Below are 22,882 nucleotides of genomic sequence, written 5' to 3' on the forward strand. Positions count from 1 at the left end.
TATTTTTACATTTATTATTCTAAATGTTAATTTCAATTTGTTTTTTAATTCATAATCAATAAGCAAAAAAAAAAAATATATATATATATATATATATTGTTAGAATTATGTGCCCTCAAAAACAATACTATGCATTTTTATTTGATGATAAAATTTTATTTTCACATTCATAACTTTTATAGGTATATTTCATTGTTTAAATGTGGCATGTGATGTCACCTCTGTAGGAAAAATCATGTTAATGGTTAAGGAACCAAAGACAGGGAGTAATGATTTTTCATATATTATTAAATTGTTCTAGATTGTGAATATTAATTGAATATTACCATTGAAGCCTACACTTGTTGTGCTGCTATATGATAGGATGATTTACTCCATCATTGAAGTAGTGACTTTAAGCAAACAAGTAGGTGTAATGTAACAAGTACATACACTGAATTGGATCCGATCATGGACACCTTATAGAGTGATCATTGTTAATTAAAAGGTTGTTCTATCACAATTTTTCTATTGTCCTCAAACATGAGGGGTTTGTGTATATTTATTTATTATGCACATAACTTTGACAATGTCAACTGGTGATGCCAATTTTAAAGGCTATATATAGACACCTTGGGTTATGTGTGTAATGAGTAAAATATATAAATGCTCAACAATGAATCCACTAGTCTCTAAAGAAGATAGTATATTCAGTTGATTTTCATATTGAAGTTGGACTCAAAACAAAACCAGCCGGTGACATTTTTCAAAATTTTTTTTTCATATATATAATATTGTATATATATATATATATATTTAAAGAGTTTTTTAAAGATATTATGGAGTCTAATAGAAATTATGAAATCAAGAAATTAAGGGTCACATAAGTTAGGGACATGACAGTGATATTTATCCAGTCCTAGTGGCTTATGGGAATATAGTATGGTGGAAGGACATAGATATAAAATTGTATGAAATGGGACCTCATTTGTAATTTTCTAATCTTCAGGGGTCAATTGCAATGTGTTGGTGGACATTATTGCAATATGTAGAAATTCAGATATTTTCTAGATATGATTGAGAAAATTAAGAAATAATTTTGGAAAGAGTTTCAAGATAAGTCAATAACGTTCAAAATGTTATTGATAAAAATCCTACGGCTGAAGATTAGGATCCCTAAGGATCCCACGTCCAATCTCTCTCTAGGGTTTTAGAAGTTTACCATAAAATAAGATTTTATAATAACATATTTAGTGGTTGGCCATCAGAATTACTGTGTGATACTGCAGTCTTCTGAAAACTCAAAAGAAATAGAGAAAGAGACATGAATACCTTGGGAGGCAACACACTTGGGTTGCTAAGAGAGGTACGCAATTTTGTTCTATTTAGAATCCATGGTTGTGTGGTACAACGATCTTTAAATGAAAATATGAATTTTTGTTTTATATTGCTTCCGCAAAAGTTTTCAGTGGTATCAGAGCAAACCATAATTAATCATGGATTTTAAATTGTTATTTAATATCAGTATAGCTGCCAAGATTTATTTCCTATATGCCGTGATTGATATATATGTGATATGTTAATTGTTTTTATTTAGAGAAGTGGCATATTGATATAATCTTGCGTTGTGCGCCGTAGTGCTATAAGCCTATAATTGCTTTGTAGATTGTCTTTTATGGTTTCATGTATACTCACTTTACAATTGCATCCCAGTACTGATATATATTAAGTGCTAAATAGGATTATTTTATAGAATAATTCCTATGGCCCTCCATTGTCGGTGAATAAAGGTTCTATTAAATTAAAATTTTGTTGAAGCCAAAAGGATAGACTTGGTTTTAGTTTAGTAGTTCCTCTTGTTTACTTCTTGGGAAGACAGGTGTGTGTATGACTGGTGGGAGTGTGGCTAAAATAGCAACATAATCATACTAGTACATATATCACACTCAGATAGTGGTTTGCACTTATCCAAATAAACATGACCACTAAAATAGTGTAAAACATGTTTGATTTGGAGGCCAAAAGTAAATCGGGAGTCAAAGATAAATTAAATAAAATTAGAAACATGAGATGAAATTATGATGAATAGTATCTATTTGCCTTTATATGGTGTGCACAGTATATTTCAAAAGAAATTATTGGAGCATGCAAGGTAAGGGTTCCCGATGCCCACTTCGAACTATTTATGAATATAATTGTTATATTCTGTTATGAGAATCTATAATATTTTGTTCTTGTGGGAGGTACCATTAGTTATTCAAAAACCTGAATATGATGGATATATGTATGTGAAAATATTATTTTATATTATTTTGCAGATTCATTATGACTAATTTTAATCCCTTAGTTAAGATTTTGGATGAAAATCGATTGTCTGGACCAAACTATGTAGATTGGAAAAGGAACCTAATCATTGTTCTCACTGCTGATAAGATAGCTCATGTCCTTAATACTAAGGCACCAGAACTTCCTTTAGCTGATGCCACTGAGGCATAAAGAGATGCATTTAATAAGTGGCATGAGGCTGATGAAATGGCTGAATGCTACATAATGGCCTCTATGACCAATGTGTTGCAGAAACAATGCCAAGGCCTAGTTACATCACAAGATATGATGTTGCACCTCAAAGAGATGTTTGGAGAACAAAGCAGAAGTGCATAGCAAACTGCCATGAAAAATCTCATGTCCACCAAAATGGTGGAAGGAACTCCAGTTCGGGAACATGTCTTGAAGATTATTTCTTTCATCAATGAACTGGATGTGCTTGGTGCAGAAATTGATAGTGAGACCCAAGTTGATGCAATCCTAGCATCTTTACCTGATTCTTTTAATCAGTTTATCATGAACTATAACATGAATAAGATGGTAGTGACATTGTCAAAGCTGCTCAATATGTTGAAAGCAGCTGAGGATCTCATCAAGAAAGAAAAGCCTACTGTAATGTTGGTTGAAAAATCTGATACTTCTCATAAGTTAAAGCCTAAGGGTAAGAACCTTAAGAGAAAAGGGTCTCAGTCATTCAATAAGGCTCAAGGTGACAAAGTGAATAAGGACACTGAGGAAAAGAAAGCAAAAGGAAATTGTTTCCATTGCAGTAAGCCTGGTCATTGGAAGAGAAACTGTCGCCATTATTTGGCTTCTCTGAAGAATGACAAACCTGCAGAAGGTATGCCTAATTTGCTCGTTATTGAAACAAATTTAATGGATGGTCCATTTGGTTCTTGGTGTGTAGATTCTGGTACAATCTCACACATTTGCAATGTGTTGTAGGGGTTCAAGGAGACCCAAGGCTAAATGAAGGGGAGGTGATCCTAAATATGGGGACTGGTGCAACTATTGCATCCACTACCATTGGAACCTTTTATTTAGAATTATCTTCTAGTAGAACTCTTGTTTTAGAAGATTGCTTATATGTGCCAGAAGTGCGAAGAAATTTAGTTTCAGTTTCAAAACTTGGTTATTCAGGATATTCATTTCTTTTTACTTCTAAACTTGTTGTTAGGTTTAATAATAAATTTGTAACTTCTGACATTTTACAAGATGGTCTTTATTTTTTGAGTTCTATTGATAATTCTATTAATTGTGTTAAGAATGGTATTGCTACCAGTGTGCTGTCTCTTAAAAGAAAAAGAGATGTTAATCCTACCTATTTGTGGCACTTAAGGCTTGGTCATATCAATATTGACTGAATCAATAGATTAGTAAGGGATGAGCCATTGAATCTTTTGAAAGTAGAGCCTTATCCAATTTGTGAGCCTTGCTTACAAGGGAAAATGACCAAAAGTCCCTTTACAGGAAAGGGAGCTAGAGCCACTGATGTATTAGGATTAATGCACACTGATGTTTGTGGTCCTACGAATCATATGGCAAGAGGTGGTTTCTATTACTTCATTACTTTTATTGATGATTATTCTAGGTATGGTTATTTGTACCTAATGAGACATAAATTTGAATCCTTTGAAAAGTTCAAAGAATTTTGTAATGAGGTTGAGAAACAAGCTGGAAAATGCATAAAAGTTCTTCGCTCTGATAGAGGAGGAGAATACCTCTTGGATCAATTTAAGGAATATCTAAAAGAAAATGGGATTATTTCTCAATTGGCTCCCCCTACCACACCTCAACATAATGGTGTAGCTGAAAGAAGAAATAAAACCTTATTAGATATGGTTCGTTCTATGATGAGCATGTCAGAGTTGCCAATTTCATTTTGGGGTTATGCTTTGGAGACTGCTGTTTATTTATTAAATAGAGTCCCTACCAAATCAGTTCCTAATACCCCATATGAGTTATGGACTGGTAAGAAACCAAGTCTAAATCACTTAAAGATATGGGGTTGTCTAGCACATGTTAGAAAGTCTAATATGGATAAGCTAGGACTTAAGAGTGATAGATGTTTATTTGTTGGCTATCCCAAAATGTCTACTGGTTTCTATTTTTACAATCCTAGTGAGCAAAAAGTGTTTGTGAGCAGGAATGCTATTTTTCTTGAGGAAGATTATAGCTTAAATGAAAGTAGAGCAAAAGTTTCTCTTGATGAACAAACGAATAACCCAATGGTTGAGTTGAATGAGAATAATGAAGAGCAAGTAATAGTGCCTACTGAACCAGGCAAAATACAAGAAACTCGACGTAGTAAAAGGACTATCAGACATCCAGTTAGACTCACTTTGTTAAATGAGATTTATCTAATGGAGTCAAAGAAGCATGATAATGATCCTTTTACTTATCAAGAAGCAATGACTGATAAGGACGTTGAGAATTGGAAAAGGGCTATGGAATCAGAGATGGACTCAATGTGTACCAACCAGGTCTGGACCTTAGTAGACAAACCAGAAGGTATTAAGCCTATTGGTTGTAAATGGGTCTACAAAAGGAGGATAGGACCTAATGGTAAGGTGGAGACCTATAAAGCTAGGCTAGTGACAAAAGGGTATAATCAAAAGGCTGGAATTGATTATGAGGAAACTTTTTTGCCAGTAGCCATGCTAAAGTCCATAAGGATTCTATTGTCAATTTCTGCACATTATGATTATGAGATATGGCAAATGGATGTTAAAACAGCTTTCTTGAATGGACACATTCAAGAAGAAATTTTTATGGACCAGCCAGAAGGTTTCATATCTCATGGTCAAGAATCAAAAGTGTGCAAGTTGATGAGATCTATATACGGCCTAAAGTAAGCATCACGCAGTTGGAACATTCGTTTTGATGAGGCAATCAAATCGTTTGGTTTCTCACAAAATATGGATGAACCTTGTGTTTACAAAAAGGTTAGTGGGAGCACTATTACATTTTTAGTTCTTTATGTAGATGACATACTACTCATTGGCAATGATGTAGGAGAAATGTCATCTATAAAAGTATGGTTATCTAGTCACTTTGCAATGAAAGATCTTGGTGAAGCGTCCTATATACTTAGAATCAAATTGTTTAGAGACCAAAAGAAAAGGTTATTGGGAATTTCACAAGTCAATTATATTGACAAGATATTGGCTAGGTTTAGCATGCAAGATTCCAAGAAAGGGTTTTCACCTTTTAGACATGGAGTTCATCTCTCTAATCAAATGTGTCCTAAAACACAAGAAGAGAGAGAGGGAATGAGAAATTGTCCTTATGATTCGGCAGTAGGAAGTTTCATGTACGCAATGCTTTGCACTAGGCCAGACATTTGTTATACAGTGAGCATTGTGAGTAGATATCAATCCAATCCAGGTTCTGAGCATTGGACAGCAGTGAAACATATCCTCAAATATTTAAATAGGACCAAACATTATTTCTTGGTGTTTGGTGGTGAGGATTTGACTGTCCAAGGGTATACAGATTCTGATTTTCAATATGATATTGATGATAGAAAATCAATTTCTGGATTTGTGTTCACTCTTGGCAAGGGAGCAATAAGTTGGAGAGGTTGCAAGCAAGATACTATTGCAGACTCTACTACAGAAGCAGAGTATATAGCTACAAGTGAAGCTGCAAAGGAAGCTATGTGGATTCGCAAGTTCATTCAAGAACTTGAAGTTGTTCCTTCTATTGAGTCACCCATTACTATCTATTGTGACAATAGTGGGGCTATTGCAAATGCAGTAGAACCAAGGGCTCATCAAAGGACAAAACATATTGCACGTAAATATCACTTGATACGTGATATTATACAAAGAGGTGATGTAGCAATAACAAAGATTGCCTCTACCAATAATGTTGCAGATCCACTCACAAAGTCATTGTCTCAAAAGGTGTTTGAGAAACATTTGGGAGCAATGGGTATTAAATACATGTATGATTGGTTTTGAGTGCAAGTGGGAGATTGTTAGAATTACGTGCCCTCAAAAACAATACTATGCATTTTATTTGATGATAAAATTATATTTTCACATTCATAACTTTTATAGGTATATTTCATTGTTTAAATGTGGCATGTGATGTCACCTCTGTAAGAAAAATCATGTTAATGGTTAAGGAATCAAAGACAGGGAGTAATGATTTTTCATATATTATTAAATTGTTCTAAGCTGTGGATATTAATTGAATATTACCACTGAAGCCTACACTTGTTGTGCTGCTATATGATAGGATGATTTACTCCATCATTGAAGTAGTGACTTTAAGTAAACAAGTAGGTGTAATGTAACAAGTACATACACTGAATTGGATCCAATCAAGGACACCTTATGGAGTGATCATTGTTAATTAAAAGGTTGTTCTATCACAATTTTTCTATTGTCCTCAAATATGAGGGGTTTGTGTATATTTATTTATTATGTACATAACTTTAACAATGTCAACTGGTGATGCCAATTTTAAAGGCTATATACAGACACCTTGGGTTATGTGTGTAATGAGTAAAATATATAAATGCTCAACAATGAATCCACCAGTCTCTAAAGAAGATAGTATATTCAGTTGATTTTCATGTTGAAGTTGGACTCAAAACAAAACCAGCCGGTGACATTTTTCAAAAAAAATTTTCATATATATAATATTGTGTATATATATATATATATATATTTAAAGAGTTTTTTAAAGATATTTTGGAGTCCAATAGAAATTATGAAATCAAGAAATTAAGGGTCACATAAGTTAGGGACATGATAGTGATATTTATCCAGTCCTAGTGGCTTGTGGGAATATAGTATGGTGGAAGGACATAGATATAAAATTGTATGAAATGGGACCTCATTTGTAATTTTCTAATCTTCAGGGGTCAATTGCAATGTGTTGATGGACATTATTGCAATCTGTAGAAGTTCAGATATTTTCTTGATATGATTGAGAAAATTAAGAAATAATTTTGGAAAGAGTTTCAAGATAAGTCAATAACGTTCAAAAAGTTATTGATAAAAATCCTACGATTGAAGATTAGGATCCCTAAGGATCCCACTTCCAATCTCTCTCTAGATTTTTAGAAGTCTACCATAAAATAAGATTTTATAATGTCATATTTAGTGGTTGGCCATCAGAACTACTGTGTGATACTACAGTCTTCTGAAAACTCAAAAGAAATAGAGAGAGAGACGTGAATACCTTGGGAGGCAACACGCTTGGGTTGCTAAGAGAGATACGCAATATTGTTCTATTTAGAATCCATGGTTGTGTGGTACAACAATCTTTAAATGAAAATATGATTTTTTTTTTTTTTTTTTTTATATTGCTTCTGCAAAATTTTTCATATATATATATATATATTGTGATTTTTTAAATGTACCGTGCATATGCACGGGGTTATACTCTAGTTGTATATAGAAAGCGACATATATCAATTTTTTTTTTTTTTCAGTATTGAGTTATTTTATCTGGAAATCTGTTGATTCTAATTAGTCTAAATTAACATAATTTAGCAATACTTGTATCTCTAAAAACCAAATTAAGAAAATATATATTGGGATGATGACATGTAAAAAAAAAATCAGCTTTCAAAAACTTATATAGCAACATTAATAAAAGTCAATCAAAACTCTAAAGGCACGTTTGGTAGACTATAATAGATACTGTAATGTAATAACTATACGATTATTTGGTTATGTTTTTATTACAGTAAATAATCATTCCTTAAAATAAGGAATAGTCATTCCTTATTAAAAGTTCTGAATCTCTATTCCTTCACTTAATGAAATATGCACTATTAAAAAATTCCCAAAAATCCCCTATTACCTGTTTCTCCAAAATTTTCATCTCCCACTCGAAAATCTTCTATCTCCCTCCCGCTTCTTCGAAATTTTTATGTCCCTCACTTCTAAAAAATTTTAATCTCTTTCAACTAAAGATCTCCTATTTCTACAACTACTGGTATTGCCTTTCTCTTCTTAATAATTTTTTTTACTCCCCCTACTAGAGCTCTGCAATTCCACAGGTTCTCTCTCCCCCCCCCAAAAAAAGCTTGATGGCTAATACTTTGGATTAACCTGCTTTGTTGGATATATTTCAACAATTTACTTTTGTGATAAAGTAAAAGGAATAATACACAGATCTAAGAATAAGCAATAACACAAATAGATGTGATAGGCAAAAACAATAAACAAATACTGAATATATATAAGAAGAAATTTGCAAATAATTAAAACTCAAAGACCAAATGCATGAAGAATGAATGATTCAGATCAAGTATTGTGTTTGACACAATCTCCTTAAAGCAGATTTCGCCCCTTACAAAATCAATGTGGTGTTTTGAGACTCATAGACGTCTACCTCCTAGGATAAAATGATCTACAGCACACAAGTTTATGCTCTGCGAACTACTCAATGTCTCTTTCTCTCTCTTTGACACAAAATGAAATGCACTAAAAATTCTCACTGAGAGAGTTTTCTGAATTTTTTTTTTTTTTTTTTTTTTTTTTTTTTTTTTTTTTTATGAATAAGGGATTATAAAAATTATACGTTACTGAACATGCACTCTATTCCATTAGTAACTGCTGTGTGTAGACTAACTGACTCAAAAATTAAAATAATAAAATATTATTATTTAGACAAGTAGGCCCAGTCCACATATGCCAAAAACCCAACCCACTGTCCAACTCATGAGCATATAAACTCATATATTATCTCTTTCCTTTCCTGTGTGGGACTCAGGATTTTTACCACTTTTAATAACATCTTCAAGTGAACATAGAAAACATCAATTTCTTATTCACTCCATGCTATTTTTCCAACAATCCCCCACATGAATAGAAATTGATAATCACAATGCAAATGATGATGCAGACACGGAGAGAGTAGAAGAAAAGTTACTGTATCGAGAGAAGTAGCTTGTGGTTTTGAACTTTCCTTTGTGAAAACTATCGGATATCTAGCTAACCAGTGAACATGATGTCTTGAACTGTTTAACAATTTGTGTATATCAAGACAATAGAATTCACACAGCTCCTTTTCGAGCATATTTCGTTCTTATAGTTGTGTTCATTTCGGCCCTGAACATATCCTGGTAAATTCATAAAGTGCTTTAGAGAATTCAGCCTTAAAAACTCTATGGAAACGGCCCACTTCACACTCATATATGTGATTTTTGTTAAGAGTATCCTACTATATCCCACTTGGAATTCCAAGATATAAGAATTATTAAAAGCGAAGCTTACCCTGAACATCGCTTACAAGCATCACTATTTCATCATAGGAATGGGTGGGAGAAACTAGTCTCCACAATTTTGTTGTCCCTTTGAAAACCTAGATCTTAGGATCTTCAGTCAACTAGGTGGAGTTATTGTCATGGAAACTTTAGGTTATAGGCTTTAACCCTATTCCCTTCGATGAGCAATTTACTTGCTCTTTACTTAAACCTTTGGTTAACGGATTCGCTATATTCTTTTTCGACTTTATGAAGTCAATGGAAATAATTTCATTAGAGAGCAACTGCCTAACGGTATTATGTCTTTGATGTATATGTTGAGACTTATTGTTGTACATATGACTCTGTGCCCTACCAATAGTTGATTTGCTATCATAATTGTGTGCACCCAGAACGAGAATAACAGGCTAAATCTCACTTGGGCTCATAATCTATTTGTAATGTGGGCTTTGGATTTCCTACTCTGGGTGATTCTTGCTTAGAGACCCAACAATATATCTTTCAAATCTTTGAACTCCCTCCCTCTCATTGTTATGGCTCTATTGCTCTCAACCCTAAGCTGCCATAAAAACCTCTCAACAATAACCTTTCCCCCTCCTTAGTTTCTCATATTTATAGCCTGAAATTAGTTGAGGAATCATGATTACTCTTATGGTTAGTGGGAGAGAAGGTCCAATGTTGTTACCATGTAGTGGGTGTTTAGTTAGGAGTGGGGCGTGGTGAGAGTGGCATTGGAACTGGTTCCCACTTAGGTAGAACTGCTCGGTAGTGATATTCCCCACGGCATTACCGTGCAACCGAGAAGAGGTAAACTCGAGCAGCTGTCTTAACATTCGGTAAGGGGTTCACCGGGCATGATCCAGGTGATAAAGCATAGTGCGTACTAATTAAGGTCGTTTGCCCAATTGGCTTTAAAGTGGCCTGAGGCTTGGGCTTAGGGGTGGTATGGGCCATACTGTCGGGTTGGAGCTCAAGGCCTAAATGGGCCTGGATATCCTGGATGACTGCCACACACCCCATCATGTAGCTTGGCCAAGAGTTCGATAACTTTCTCAGGGCGTAAGCATAAAAGGTACGGCCCCCCAAAAGACCTTCGGTACAGCTTATGATCTGACGACAACCAGTATTAAGCAATTACTTAGCGAACCCTACTAGCTTCCTTCTCATCATCTAGGACTCGATCTTCGGCTAAAAAGTCAATGATCGAGTCCATCCAACATGGCTTGATCGTCAAAATCATTGTAACACCTACACCAACAGTTGTATTAATGCTCAGCTCCGCTATAAGCTCTACCTTGATTAACCGAGACACATCCTTCGTCATTGATGATGCCAAAGTGGCTAGAGAGTCAGCATGTTTGTTCTGTCCTCGGGCAACTTGGGCCAGCTTTGCCGAACAAAACTTACTCATAACCTGCTTTACCATTCATAAGTACTCTTTCATTTAAGAATCCCGGGCTTCAAAATTGCCTTGCACCTACCTGACAACTAGTCGAGAATCTGAATAAATCTCTACATCCCGGGCACCCATACCCATGACAGTTCTTAATTCGTCAAGTAAGGCCTCATACTCAGCTTCGTTGTTAGAGGCCTTGGACCTCAACCTAAAAGAATACTCCAATAGTATTCCTTTTAGGGTGATAATGACAATCCTAACACTGGCCCTCATAGCACTTGAGGCACCATCCACAAATACTTTACACGGCGACATTCCACGGGCGACATTCCACATGACAAACCACCTCACCTTCATTCTTGGGAGAAAACTCTGCAACAAAATCAGCAAGAACTTGGCCCTTCACCAAACTTCTTGGCCTGTACCTTATATCAAAGGATCCTAGCCAGGGGCCATTTAGCTATCTGGCCCATAAATTCAAATCTCTTTAATAATGACTGTAAAGGGTACTTGGTCAGGACATAAATGGTATAAGCTTGAAAATAATGAGGCAACTTCCTTGTGGCATGCATTAGTGCTAACACCAACTTCTCCAAAGGTAAGTATCTTGTCTCAGTATCAACTAAGGTCTTACTGATGTAATAAACGGGCTATTGCACTCCTTGATCCCTTAACAACACAACGCTTATAGCATGGTCAAACAATGAAAGGTACATGAATAAGTCTTCCCCAGGTTCTAGGGCTGTTAACATGGGCGCCTGCATCAAATACTTCTTCAAATCCCAAAAAGCTCTTTCACATTCCTCATCCAACTAGAACCCCTTCCACTTCCTCAAAAGTTGGTAGAATGGATGACAGTGATCGATAAACTTAGAATTAAATCGATTAAGGGCAACTAACATTCCGGTCAACACCTGCACCTCCTTCGGATTGCACGGCGGCTTAAGGCACTACACGGCTTCAATTTAATCGGGTTTGACCTCGATCCCATAGTTAGTGATCAGATAACCTAGGAATTTACCAGTCCCCACCCCGAAAGCACACTTGTCCGCGTTCAAGCGCAATTTGTGTTGCCGAAGCACTTCAAATACCCCTTGGAGATCTTCTATATGCTGCATTTCTTGTTTAATATTTGTCACCATGTTGTCAATGTACACCTCAACCGTATGCCCAATCTTGTCCCGAAACATTCTAGTCATCATATGTTGATAAGTTGCCCAGCATTCTTTAACCTGAAGGGCATCATGGTGTAATGATAGTTTGCATTGGGGGATATGAACGTTGTCTTCTCCTGGTCCTCGGCGGCTAGGGCGATGTGATGATAACCCTGAAAGGCATCCAGGAAACTCATCCTTGGGTGCCCATAAGTAGCATTGACCAATTGATCTATCTTTGGCATAGGGAACGGGTCCTTTGGGCATGCTTAGTTCAAATCCGTGAAATTTACACAAACTCTCTATTTGCCATTCTTTTTCCTGACCACCACAGTATTCGCCAGCCATTCCAGGAAGAAGATTTCCTTTATCGCCTCGGCCTCTTTTAAGCTTCTGACCTCCTATCTCACTACCTGAACATGCTTCTTTGCTGACCTTCTCGACCTCTGCTTCTTTGGAGGAAATGACAAGTCTATGTTAAGCTTGTGAACGATGATCTTGGGATCAACCTCGAGCACCTCATACGGGCTTTAGACAAATACATCTACATTCGGTATAAGAAATAACAATGTCTCTACTTTATCACTGTCCTTCATACTTGACCCTATTTGAAAATACCGATCGATATGCAGTAGTATCTTTACTCTAATCAATTCCTCGGCACAACTAGCCCTTATTCCCTCTTAGGGCTCTTGTAATTACTATAAAGGGACCTCCTCGGCAGTTCCCTTTTGTTTATCCTGCTTATGCTTCCAATCGACCGCAGCCACTAAACATTGCCTGGCCGTTTGCTAACTTTCCTTTACTACAGTAACACCCTGCTCGATGCGAAACTTGACTTTTACATGCAAGGTGGATGGGACTGCCCCTATCGCATGGATCCACGACTTTTCCAGAATGGCCGTATAAGGGGAAAACGAAGTGATAACTACAAAAGCCATAGTTACTTCCTTTCATTCCATATTCACGGGAAGTGATAGTTGCCCCTTGGGAATCACCACCTAGACATCAAACTTGACCAAGGGCTAATTGTATTTTGAAAGGTCCTTCTTCTTCAGTCCGAGCCTTTTGAACAAATTTGGATACATTACATCGACACCATTTTCCTGTTCTACAATTACCCTCTTTACTATGAAATCGTTTATCTGGTCAGTCACCACTAACGCACCATCGTGCAGCTGAATTGTTCCTTCTAAATCATCATCGTCAAAAGTGATGGGCTTCCGACCAATCTTCGTCTTCTTCTCTGAGGATTGCATGCCTGAGCGATTTCCCATAGGTGCTATGGTCAACATTCCTTTTCTCCTAGCCACAACAGCACCCTTCTGGGTTGTATGGATGACTTTAATCACTCCTAATGGAGGTGGGAGAGGGTTCCCTCTTTGCTGAGCACCTTGCCCAGTATCTCGGTTCCCTGAATCCACCATAAACTCCTTCAGATATCCCGCTTTCACCTGTTACCCTAAATGGTCTTTTAACACTCGGCACTGCTCAATGGTATGCCCCTTATCCTTATGATAGATACACAAATTCTGGTTTCTCCGAGACGGGTCACCTTCTATCTTGTTCGGCCATTTGAAGTACAACTCATTCTTGATTTGGTCTACGATTCTGTGCACTGGCTCCTTAAACGTCATGTTTACCTCCCCCAATTGTAATTCTGTCCCTTGTATCCTCAAATCCTTTTGAAGTCTTGGCTGAAAGCCGTTCTACCGAGGTCGATTTACAAACAGGGCCTTACCTTTACTCTGCATCTGATCATCTTCTAGGCGTTTTTATGCCTCAATATGCCTCATAAGTTGCCTCATATCCTCGGGAGGCTTCCTCGTTAACGACTCTCGTAGTTCAGCGTCCTCGGGCAACCCTATCCTAAAGGTGCTTACTACAATCTTCTTGTTGCTCCCACCGATTATAAAGCTCCCAATATTGACTAGCATAACTGCAAAGGGTTTCTCTAACTCTCATCTTCATAGATAGCAATGCATCCACTGGCTGTGGTACTCGGCTACAAGTTACAAACCAGACGTCGAATTCTTGGATTAACTTGGCAAAACTGTGAATGGAACCTTTTCGCAACCCATTAAACCATCTCAAAGTGGTGGGCTAGAGGCTTGAGGGAAATAGCTTACACATCAGTGTGTCATTGTGAGTATACAGAGACATCATCTGGATATAATGACTAATGTGTTCTACTGGGTTCATTTTCCAATCATAGGAATTGAATGGTGGGCATGTAAATTTGCTTGGCATTGGGGCCCATTCAATGTTTCCTAAGAACGGCGACTGAGTAGCTTTGCGTAAGGCACGGCTCATAGCATCCATGGCGGCATTAAGGGGCCGTCGTTCTTCTAGGGAATCTGAACCTCGGTCTGCATACCCCCATGAACATGAACGATCCTAACATTGACAAGACTCTTGTGAATGTGAATGGTCTCGACGTTGATGGGACTCCCGTGAATGTGAACGGTCTCAGCGTCGACGGGATTCTCGTGAATGTGAACACTCTTGACGTCGACAGGAACTAGACCGATTGGACTCTGCCCTGTAGCGATTTCCCCTATTATTAGATCTCTTGTCTCGGTCATTTAGGTCCCTTCTTTGATGCCTACCCCTTACTTCCAACTCCAAATCTCTCACCAGTCTACGTAACCACTCAAGATCCTCATCTCTCTCGTCAAATTACTCGTGCCGCGAAGCACCCGATATCGTCCGTTGGGTTTGGTATGACCCCTCTCCAAGGCCAGACCACTCTTCCTCTTGTTCACAATCCCTATCTTCACACCTCTTGTGCCTTCGTTCTCGCCAAGTGGACTCCTGAGAAGATCCCACCGAATCACTTTTAGCGTAACTCCCTGAACGTCTTTCAGACATTTTCCAGCGTGTGAGTTTCAGTTGAACCATGGCTTTATAGGAGATTCCCACAGACGGTGCCAATTGTGCGCACCCAGAACGAGATTAACGTGTTGACTCTCCCTTGGGCTTACAATCTATTTGTAATGTGGGCTTTGGATTTCCTACTTTGGGTGATTCTTGCTTAAAGACCTAACAATATATCTTTTAAATCTCTAAACTCCCTCCCTCTCATTGTTATGTCTCTATTGCTCTCAACCCTAAGTTGCCTCTAAAACCTCTCAACAACAACCTTTTCCCCTTCTTAGTTTCTCATATTTATAGCTTGAAATTAGTGGAGGAATTATGATTACTCTTATGGTTAGTGGGAGAGGAGGTCCAATGTTGTTATCGCTAAGTGGGTGTTTAGTTGGGAGTGGGGTGTGGTGAGAGTGTAATTGGAACTGGTTCCTACTTAGGTAGAACTGCTCGACAGCGATGTTCCCTACGGCACTGCCATGCAGCCGAGAAGAGGTAAACCCGAGCAGTTGTCATAACATTCGGTAAGGGGTTTATTAGGTGTGATCCAGGTGATAAAGCATAGTGCGTACTAATTAAGGTCGTTTGCCTAATGGGCTTTAAGGTGGCTTGAGGCCTGGGCCTAAGGGCGGTATGGGCCATACTGTCGGGCTGGAGCTCAAGGCCCAAATGGGCCTGGATATCCCAGAGCCATACAACAATGTATACAAATAGAAGGCACAAGTTTTATCCACATTGGCATATCCTCCAGGAAATGACGAGCCACTCTGCTTCTTCTCCTGCTTTGTCCAACGCGATAAATTCTGATTCCATTGTGGATCTGGCAATGCATGCTTATTTAGAAGACTTCCAAGATACCATTGTACCACCAAGAGTAAAGACATATCCACTTGTGGATTTGGTATCTTTTGTGTCAGATATCCAATTAGCATCACTTTACCCTTCTAGTACAACATGATACCAAGTGTAGTGCAACCCATAGTTTAAGGTTGTTGAAAAAATAGCATGGAGTGAATAAGCAATTGATGTTTTCTATGTTCACTTGAAGATGTTATTAAAAGTGGTAAAAATCCTAAGTCCCACATAGGAAAGGAAAGAGATAATATATGAGTTTATATACTCATGAGTTGGACATTGGGTTTGGCTTTTGGCATATGTGGACTGGGCCTACTTGTCCAAATAATAATATTTTATTATTTTAATTTTTGAGTCAGTTAGTCTGTGCACAACAATTATTACTGAAACAAAGTGCCTGTTCAGTAATGTATAATTTTTCATAGTCCCTCATTCATAAAAACGACTTTTTAGAGGGAAAAAAAAAAAAAAAAACTCTCTATGGGAGAATATTTTGTGCATATTCATTTTGTGTCAAAGAGAGAAAAAGAGACATTGAGTAGTTCGTAGAGCATGACCTTGTGTACTTCATTTTCATGCAGTAGATCATTTTTTCTTAGGAGGCAAACGTCCGTGAGTCTCAAAGCACCACAGTAATCATGTGAGGGATGAAATCTACTTTAAGGAGATTGTGTCAAATACAAGACTTGATCTAAATCATCTATCCTTCATGCATTTGGTCTATGAGTTTTTAATTATTTGCAGATTTCTTCTTATATATGTACAGTATCTATTTATTGTGTTTGTAATCATATCTATTTGTGTTATTGCTTATATTTAGATATGTATGTGTTCCTTTTGCTTAATCACAAAGTAAATTGTTGATATATATCCAACCATCTTAAGGCAGAATTATATTTTAATTTATTTTGTGATTCTCAGTGAAAGGAATTTTGTAATTATTGAAAAACTCTAAATCGCAGTTGTATATACATTGCGCAAAACTTGGAAAAACCTGGGTTGTGTTTACTGCTTAACATAAATATCCATTTGTTTATATTATAAACTAGTCGCTAACCCGTGCCATGCATGAGATAGTTAAATAAATATTTAATTAATTAACCTCACATTAAAAGAAAAAGCTAGTAAATAAATATTTAGTTAATCAACCTCACATTAAAAGAAAAAGCTAAAAGAATCAAAGAAATGCTGATTTGCCCACCTAGAAAAAGCTAAAAAGGAAAGAAAAAAAAAAAAAAAAAAATATGATTATGCATTGATGCATAGGTAAGTGAAGGTAAGTCATGCATAATCACATGAACGTGATGAATGTGGTGATGATCATGTATGAGTACCAATGTTTGTGATGATATGATGATACTGCCTTTATGATGATATGATGTCGCTTCCTTTGTGTTGATATCATGACATGTTTGTGATCTTGTGACCAAAGATTTAAAATGATGTGATGAATATAACGACAAAAAGAGATGTCATGTATGTTATGCCATGATAGATGAATGCTAGGTTGTATGCTAGATGCATGTTAGGATAGATCTAGAGTGTGTGTGTGTGTTTTTAAGTGTGTGTATAGATAACATATTAGAGGACCTTTAAGTGGAATTAGGATGTGGTACACAATTAGTGGAGGCCAACCCATAAGTCGGGTGGGTTGGGTGCCTAAAACCTTCTCATCCTCATACTTGAACTCCAAACATGTGCTTTGGTAAGATCAATCATTCCATGAAGGGTGTTAGATATATGGTTCCTAGACTTAATCTAGGTGGCAACTTGATTTTTCACCCTCCATACCAATCCATACAACCAAGGCATACTCCCATCATGGTGATGCCTAAATTGTCGAGGGCATTTATGCCCACACATCCTACCCCACCACCCCCCAAAGTTATAACTCTTTTTTATGTCCCTACTAGCATCTGTTTTTGTGTTAAGTCTGATAGAATTTAGCATTAAAAGACCAATCTACCCATCTCAACAAAATAGATGGCTAGGGGATAAATTGGTCTTTTAGTGCTAAATTATATTAGAATTAACAGCAAAATAAATGGCATGAGAATAAGTATGAAATATTTTTGGAATTAGGGGGGCATCGATCATACGTTTCAAAAATGCGAGAATACCTTTTTGGTTCTTAATTTGGGCCAATTTCCACTTCGATCCCCACATTTTTTGAGCTCTTATTTTGGTTACAAATGACACATGCTGCATTAGCTTCTAAATTATTAAAACTAGTTGCTAACCCATGCGATGCACGAGATAGTTAAATAAATATTTAATTAATCAACCTCATATTAAAAGAAAAAGCTAGTTAAATAAATATTTAGTTAATCAACCTCACATTAAAAGAAAAAGCTAAAAGAATCAGGGAAAGGCTAATTTGCCCACCAAGAAAAAGCTAAAAAGGAAAGAAAAATAAAAGACATTGAAAAAGAAAGAAAGAAAAAAGTTTTTTTTTTTTTTAAGAAAATAATGTTGAAAACTAAAGTGACATTAAGATAATGGGAAATCTATTTGCAAAGGATTGCAACCTTTGTATGTTTACTTGGCTCAAGGTCAAAATCCAAATTCAATTTTGAAACAATGAAAAAAAACACTTCATATTAATTGTAAATCAATCTCACTACATAAATTCACTTTTCGCTCTAATGTATTTTGTAGATCAATTACTATTAAAAGAATTCCAATAAACACTATTGCCACATCTATATTTGTTGTAGGCATTTAATTTACATAGAAGCCAATAGCAATCACAATAGCTATCACGGTTGCTCAATGCTATGACAATCTAGATCCAAACATTCTCCTTCTACAATCTCATCTCTTTTCTTTAAACCTGCACATCAAGCTTTGTGAACATGCATCCCCCTCATCTTCATGGAAGAACAAAAGAAAATGAAGTTGATAGCTTTATATTTATTGGCTGCTTTGCAAAGGAACACCACTCCTTCAACTGATGATGTAAGTGTAGCCTATACATAATAATCACCAAAGGCAATGGTGAAATTGACCAAAGCATCAATTACAAATCTGAAAATAACATGTATATATATACCATATAAGAGGTTAATACTCATTGATAATTGTCTACAAAAAATAAATAAATAAATAAAAATTATAAAATTATAAAAAAAATAATTAAAAAAAAAAAAAAACCAACAACAGAATATGCTTTACAAATTAATGCCAAGTGCATGTTCTTCCCAAATGATCTCTTAGGCAACCCCTTTTATGTTGACCATAGACTAACCCAATTTCCTAAATCAAAACCAATCCACCATAACATCAAAACCTTAGTCATATTTAAAATCCAAATTTTCAAAAGGGAAAACAAAAAACTTACCAGTGGATGTATATAGAGGGTTGTACATAGAAAATGGACCCAAATTAGGGTTTCAACCACCATAAAACCAATTCTAATTCAAAACCAAATCAACCACAATTACAAACAATGCATTTAGTGAGTCATTGCGTTGTAATGCATGGACTTGTTTGATAAAATATGTCAAAGTATTTGTGTGGAATTGGGGAAGGAGAAATAATTGAAAGCAATGGGATAGTATTACTATATTATTTTCTTGTACACTTGCCATGCTTGGTTAGTTAACAGTCAATAACATTTTTGGTTCTAATGTAGGATGAAAGCACGGGTGCTGTTTCAGTGTGTAAGCAATTCCTATGACAACTAAAACCAAGAGACACAAAACATGAAGTTGTCTTAAAATAATGCGAGTATAACTATCAAATTCTAAATAAATAAATAAATAAATAAAGCAAGAGGGAGTGAGATTCAAGAGGGCCGGTAGATACAAATAAATAAATGAAAGAAAGAGCTAGAATTTCCCAATTCAATATAATTGCAGAAAGAAAACCTTGAATTTGAAGTGCAACCGTTGGTCATGGAGGACTCACACTCAAGCTTGCAGGAATTAGTGCGACCAAATCATGCTTTGATCAAGTTTTCAGAGACCTATTTGAAGGCTTCTTAGAAGGGCCGACAGATACAAATTTGAGTAAAGCAACAGTCCCTGATTGGCACAAGATTACCTACAAAAACAGTGAAAAATTCAAACGAAACCCAAATAACTCAACATATCAAAGTATTTAGCCTTTAGAGAGAGAGAGAAAGTAACAATTAGATAGCAAGGATCCAAGGTCACACACAAACCCAATAGGCAAACACAAATTGAATATACCAATATGAAGGCTAAATAGACGAAAATGAAAATTGAATACACCATTTTTTAACCAAACAGCACCTTATTATTTGATCTTGCAAGTTTTTCTAGGATATTTTTTGTTAATTTGTGATTTAGATAGATAAATAACTATAGCACAGTTTTGATATGCTATCTAAATCACTAACATTTTTTCAGTTGAAAAATTGGGGATTTTGCTGAAAAATGGAAGCTCTTCCTTTTCCCACTTACATATGCAAACATTCTCCAAAGTCTATTCAAAGAGATTCACTATTTTTCAACTCAAATAAACTTGTAGTCTTTTTAAAACTCAAAAGAGACTTATAGCCTTTTCCAAGTCAAACAAACTTAACAGTCTTCTACTCTTTTTCATACCACAGACCCATGGTCTGTTACATTAAAGCCTATGGCCTCCTTTACAACTCAAAGGGACTTACAGTCATTGGAACTTAGGTTGTTGCTCTCCCCCACTCCACCCTCTACCCAAAAAAGAAGTCCAAAAAAAGGCTACCAAATTGGGATCTCTATTTTAGGACCACGTTAAAGTTAAAGGTTTCTCTAAAAGGAACCACAATCTGGGTTGGGATTTTTAAAAAACCTAATCTTAGAAGACTCTAATTGTGGTTTCAATGATTGATGTTCTAGAATTGTGGAATTATGAGATTGAAGATCCTGATAAAGATTTTAACAACCTTTAGACTCCGTTACAGAGACAAACAACTATGGTAGATTATTGTACCATCAATTCTGTGTATAATATTGCAGAGCCTTGGTAATGTGAATTATATTTAAGTCGTACGGATAATTGTCTACTTCTATAAACATGTAATGATATGTACTCTTAATTCAACTAATGATTTTTGCTAATTAATCGAATCGAACCCTAGGTTTGATAATGAAAAAACAAATCAACTTTATGCAATTTTGATCGAAAATCTCAAAAAATTAGAAATAGAAGAAGAAGAAGAAGAAGACAAACCCTAATTTTCTGAAGCAAAGTTCTAATTCAACCATCTGATGCAATCTACCCAGTTTTGATGGTTGTAGTCAACGCTCAAAGGTGGAGATCGGTCCTTGTAAGTAGCACCATGGAAAGATCAGTGATGCCTTCTTTCTATTTCAGACCTGACAGTGTGGGGATGGCTTCTTGGCGAGATTGATTTTTAGTGCTCGGTTTTGGGAAGAATAAGGTAGAGAAATAGAGAAGAGAGAGGAATGACAAAGGTCTGCGTTTTGGAGGAAAAGAAGGCTGGTTTTGTATTTATTGGGTTTTGGAAAAGATTTTTTACGTTTTTTTTTTTTTTTGGAGGGGGGTTTAGAAATGTTTTTTTTATGTTTTTTTTTTTATAAATATTGTGTTAACGTGAAAAATTGTGGGAGCTGCAAACGCTTCGATTATATATATATATATATATATATATATATAATTTCTTCATATTCAAATATTAAAAAAAAATTCATTTTCCATTTTTTTTTCTTACAAAACAAACACACAATTAAACACAAGCAAACACAAAAAAAAAAAAAAAAAAAAAAAAAAAAGCAAACTCACACACAACACCAAAACCACACAACTGAGTTTAAACTTTTTCATTTTTTAATCCCACACAGCCTCACACCTTTTCATTTTTTATTTTCCTATTTCTCTTAGTTTTCTTACTTTCTATTTGGGATTTGGGTGATCAATTTGATATGTGTTAGGACATGTGTGATTTGATGTTAGTAACATATGTCAATTTAGAATTGGCTAATCCTTTGACAAAACGCACTTTTACTTGTAATTGGGTAGATCTAAGATGTGTTTAATACTTTAAGGAACAAAGTCTCAAGTTCAAGTGCTAAACCCATGCAAGTCTGACCAAAAAACAAGTGAGAAAGTGTTGAATTTTAAAGCTCTGATAGGCCACAAACTGAATGACCTCTTGTGATTAAACCAATTAATTAATTAGTCAAGTTATTAATTAATCAATTTAACATACAAATATATGGAAGCACAAACAAATCACCAAAAAATAAATATACAAGTCACCACTCCTGAAACTCCACTATTATCAAATCAAGAGGTTACAAGTAAAAGAATCTCAAGTACCTTACCAACCTATAGTTGAACCCTTACCCCAATACCCAATTGGACTTGATCTGTAGTTACAGTTCCCCCTTTTGATGCACGGTTCCCAAGTACGTGACCAACCAATGCGCGGATCCCAGTACCCGACTTCAAACACCAACTTAGAAGGAGTGGTTGGCTGCAAAGTTCTTTAGTTCATCCTACACGATGAAAATCAAGAAGATGCTTGGTCACAAAACCCTTTGGTGCAAATACACAGCAACTTCTTTAGAAAAGATGAACTAGGTCAAGAACTTCGTCTTTGATCACAAATTGCTTGAACAGAGTTTGTTCAATGCTTGTGCAACTTGTGTATATCTTGACGGCTCTTAAAACAATCATTTTATATGTTTAGGGTTAGGAGAAAAGAAGGCCCAAAAAAATATTCACAGATCCCAAGAAATCAGATCAGAAAATCTGATTTTATAAATCTCGACAGATAGCAAGTGTCGGGGAGCTATCGAGCAGGTGTCGACCTTTAATGAAATTGCACTTCAGCTTGTTTTTTCTTGGACAGACTTGATGACTTCAACACTTGATCTTGAAACCTTATTTTTTGAAGTATTAAAAATACCTAAAACTACCCAATTACAAGTAGAATGCATTTTGTCAAAGGATTAGCCAATTTACACAAATAAGTGACATATGTTCTTAACAAGTGAAAACACATATGTCCTAACAATCTCCCCCTTTGGCAATCCATGACAAAACCACAACAAACAAATGAACATATGCGAGAAGTCATAAATCGCTCAACTCATACTCACTTGT

At 36.0% G+C, this 22,882-nt stretch overlaps 1 long non-coding RNA gene across 1 annotated transcript; it reads right to left on the bottom strand.

Annotated features, from left to right (window-relative positions):
* Positions 1-18,378: 18,378 nt before the first annotated feature.
* Positions 18,379-21,258, bottom strand: LOC112035989 (uncharacterized). Its single transcript, XR_002885579.2, has 3 exons — positions 20,984-21,258; positions 19,678-19,852; positions 18,379-18,777 (listed from the first exon to the last, which is right to left on the bottom strand). It is a non-coding gene; the product is annotated as an uncharacterized LOC112035989 (long non-coding RNA).
* Between the last annotated feature and the right edge of the window lie 1,624 nt (positions 21,259-22,882).

Source organism: Quercus suber, unplaced genomic scaffold, assembly GCF_002906115.3.
Source record: "Quercus suber isolate HL8 unplaced genomic scaffold, Cork oak 2.0 scaffold_380, whole genome shotgun sequence".
Lineage (NCBI taxonomy): Eukaryota > Viridiplantae > Streptophyta > Magnoliopsida > Fagales > Fagaceae > Quercus > Quercus suber.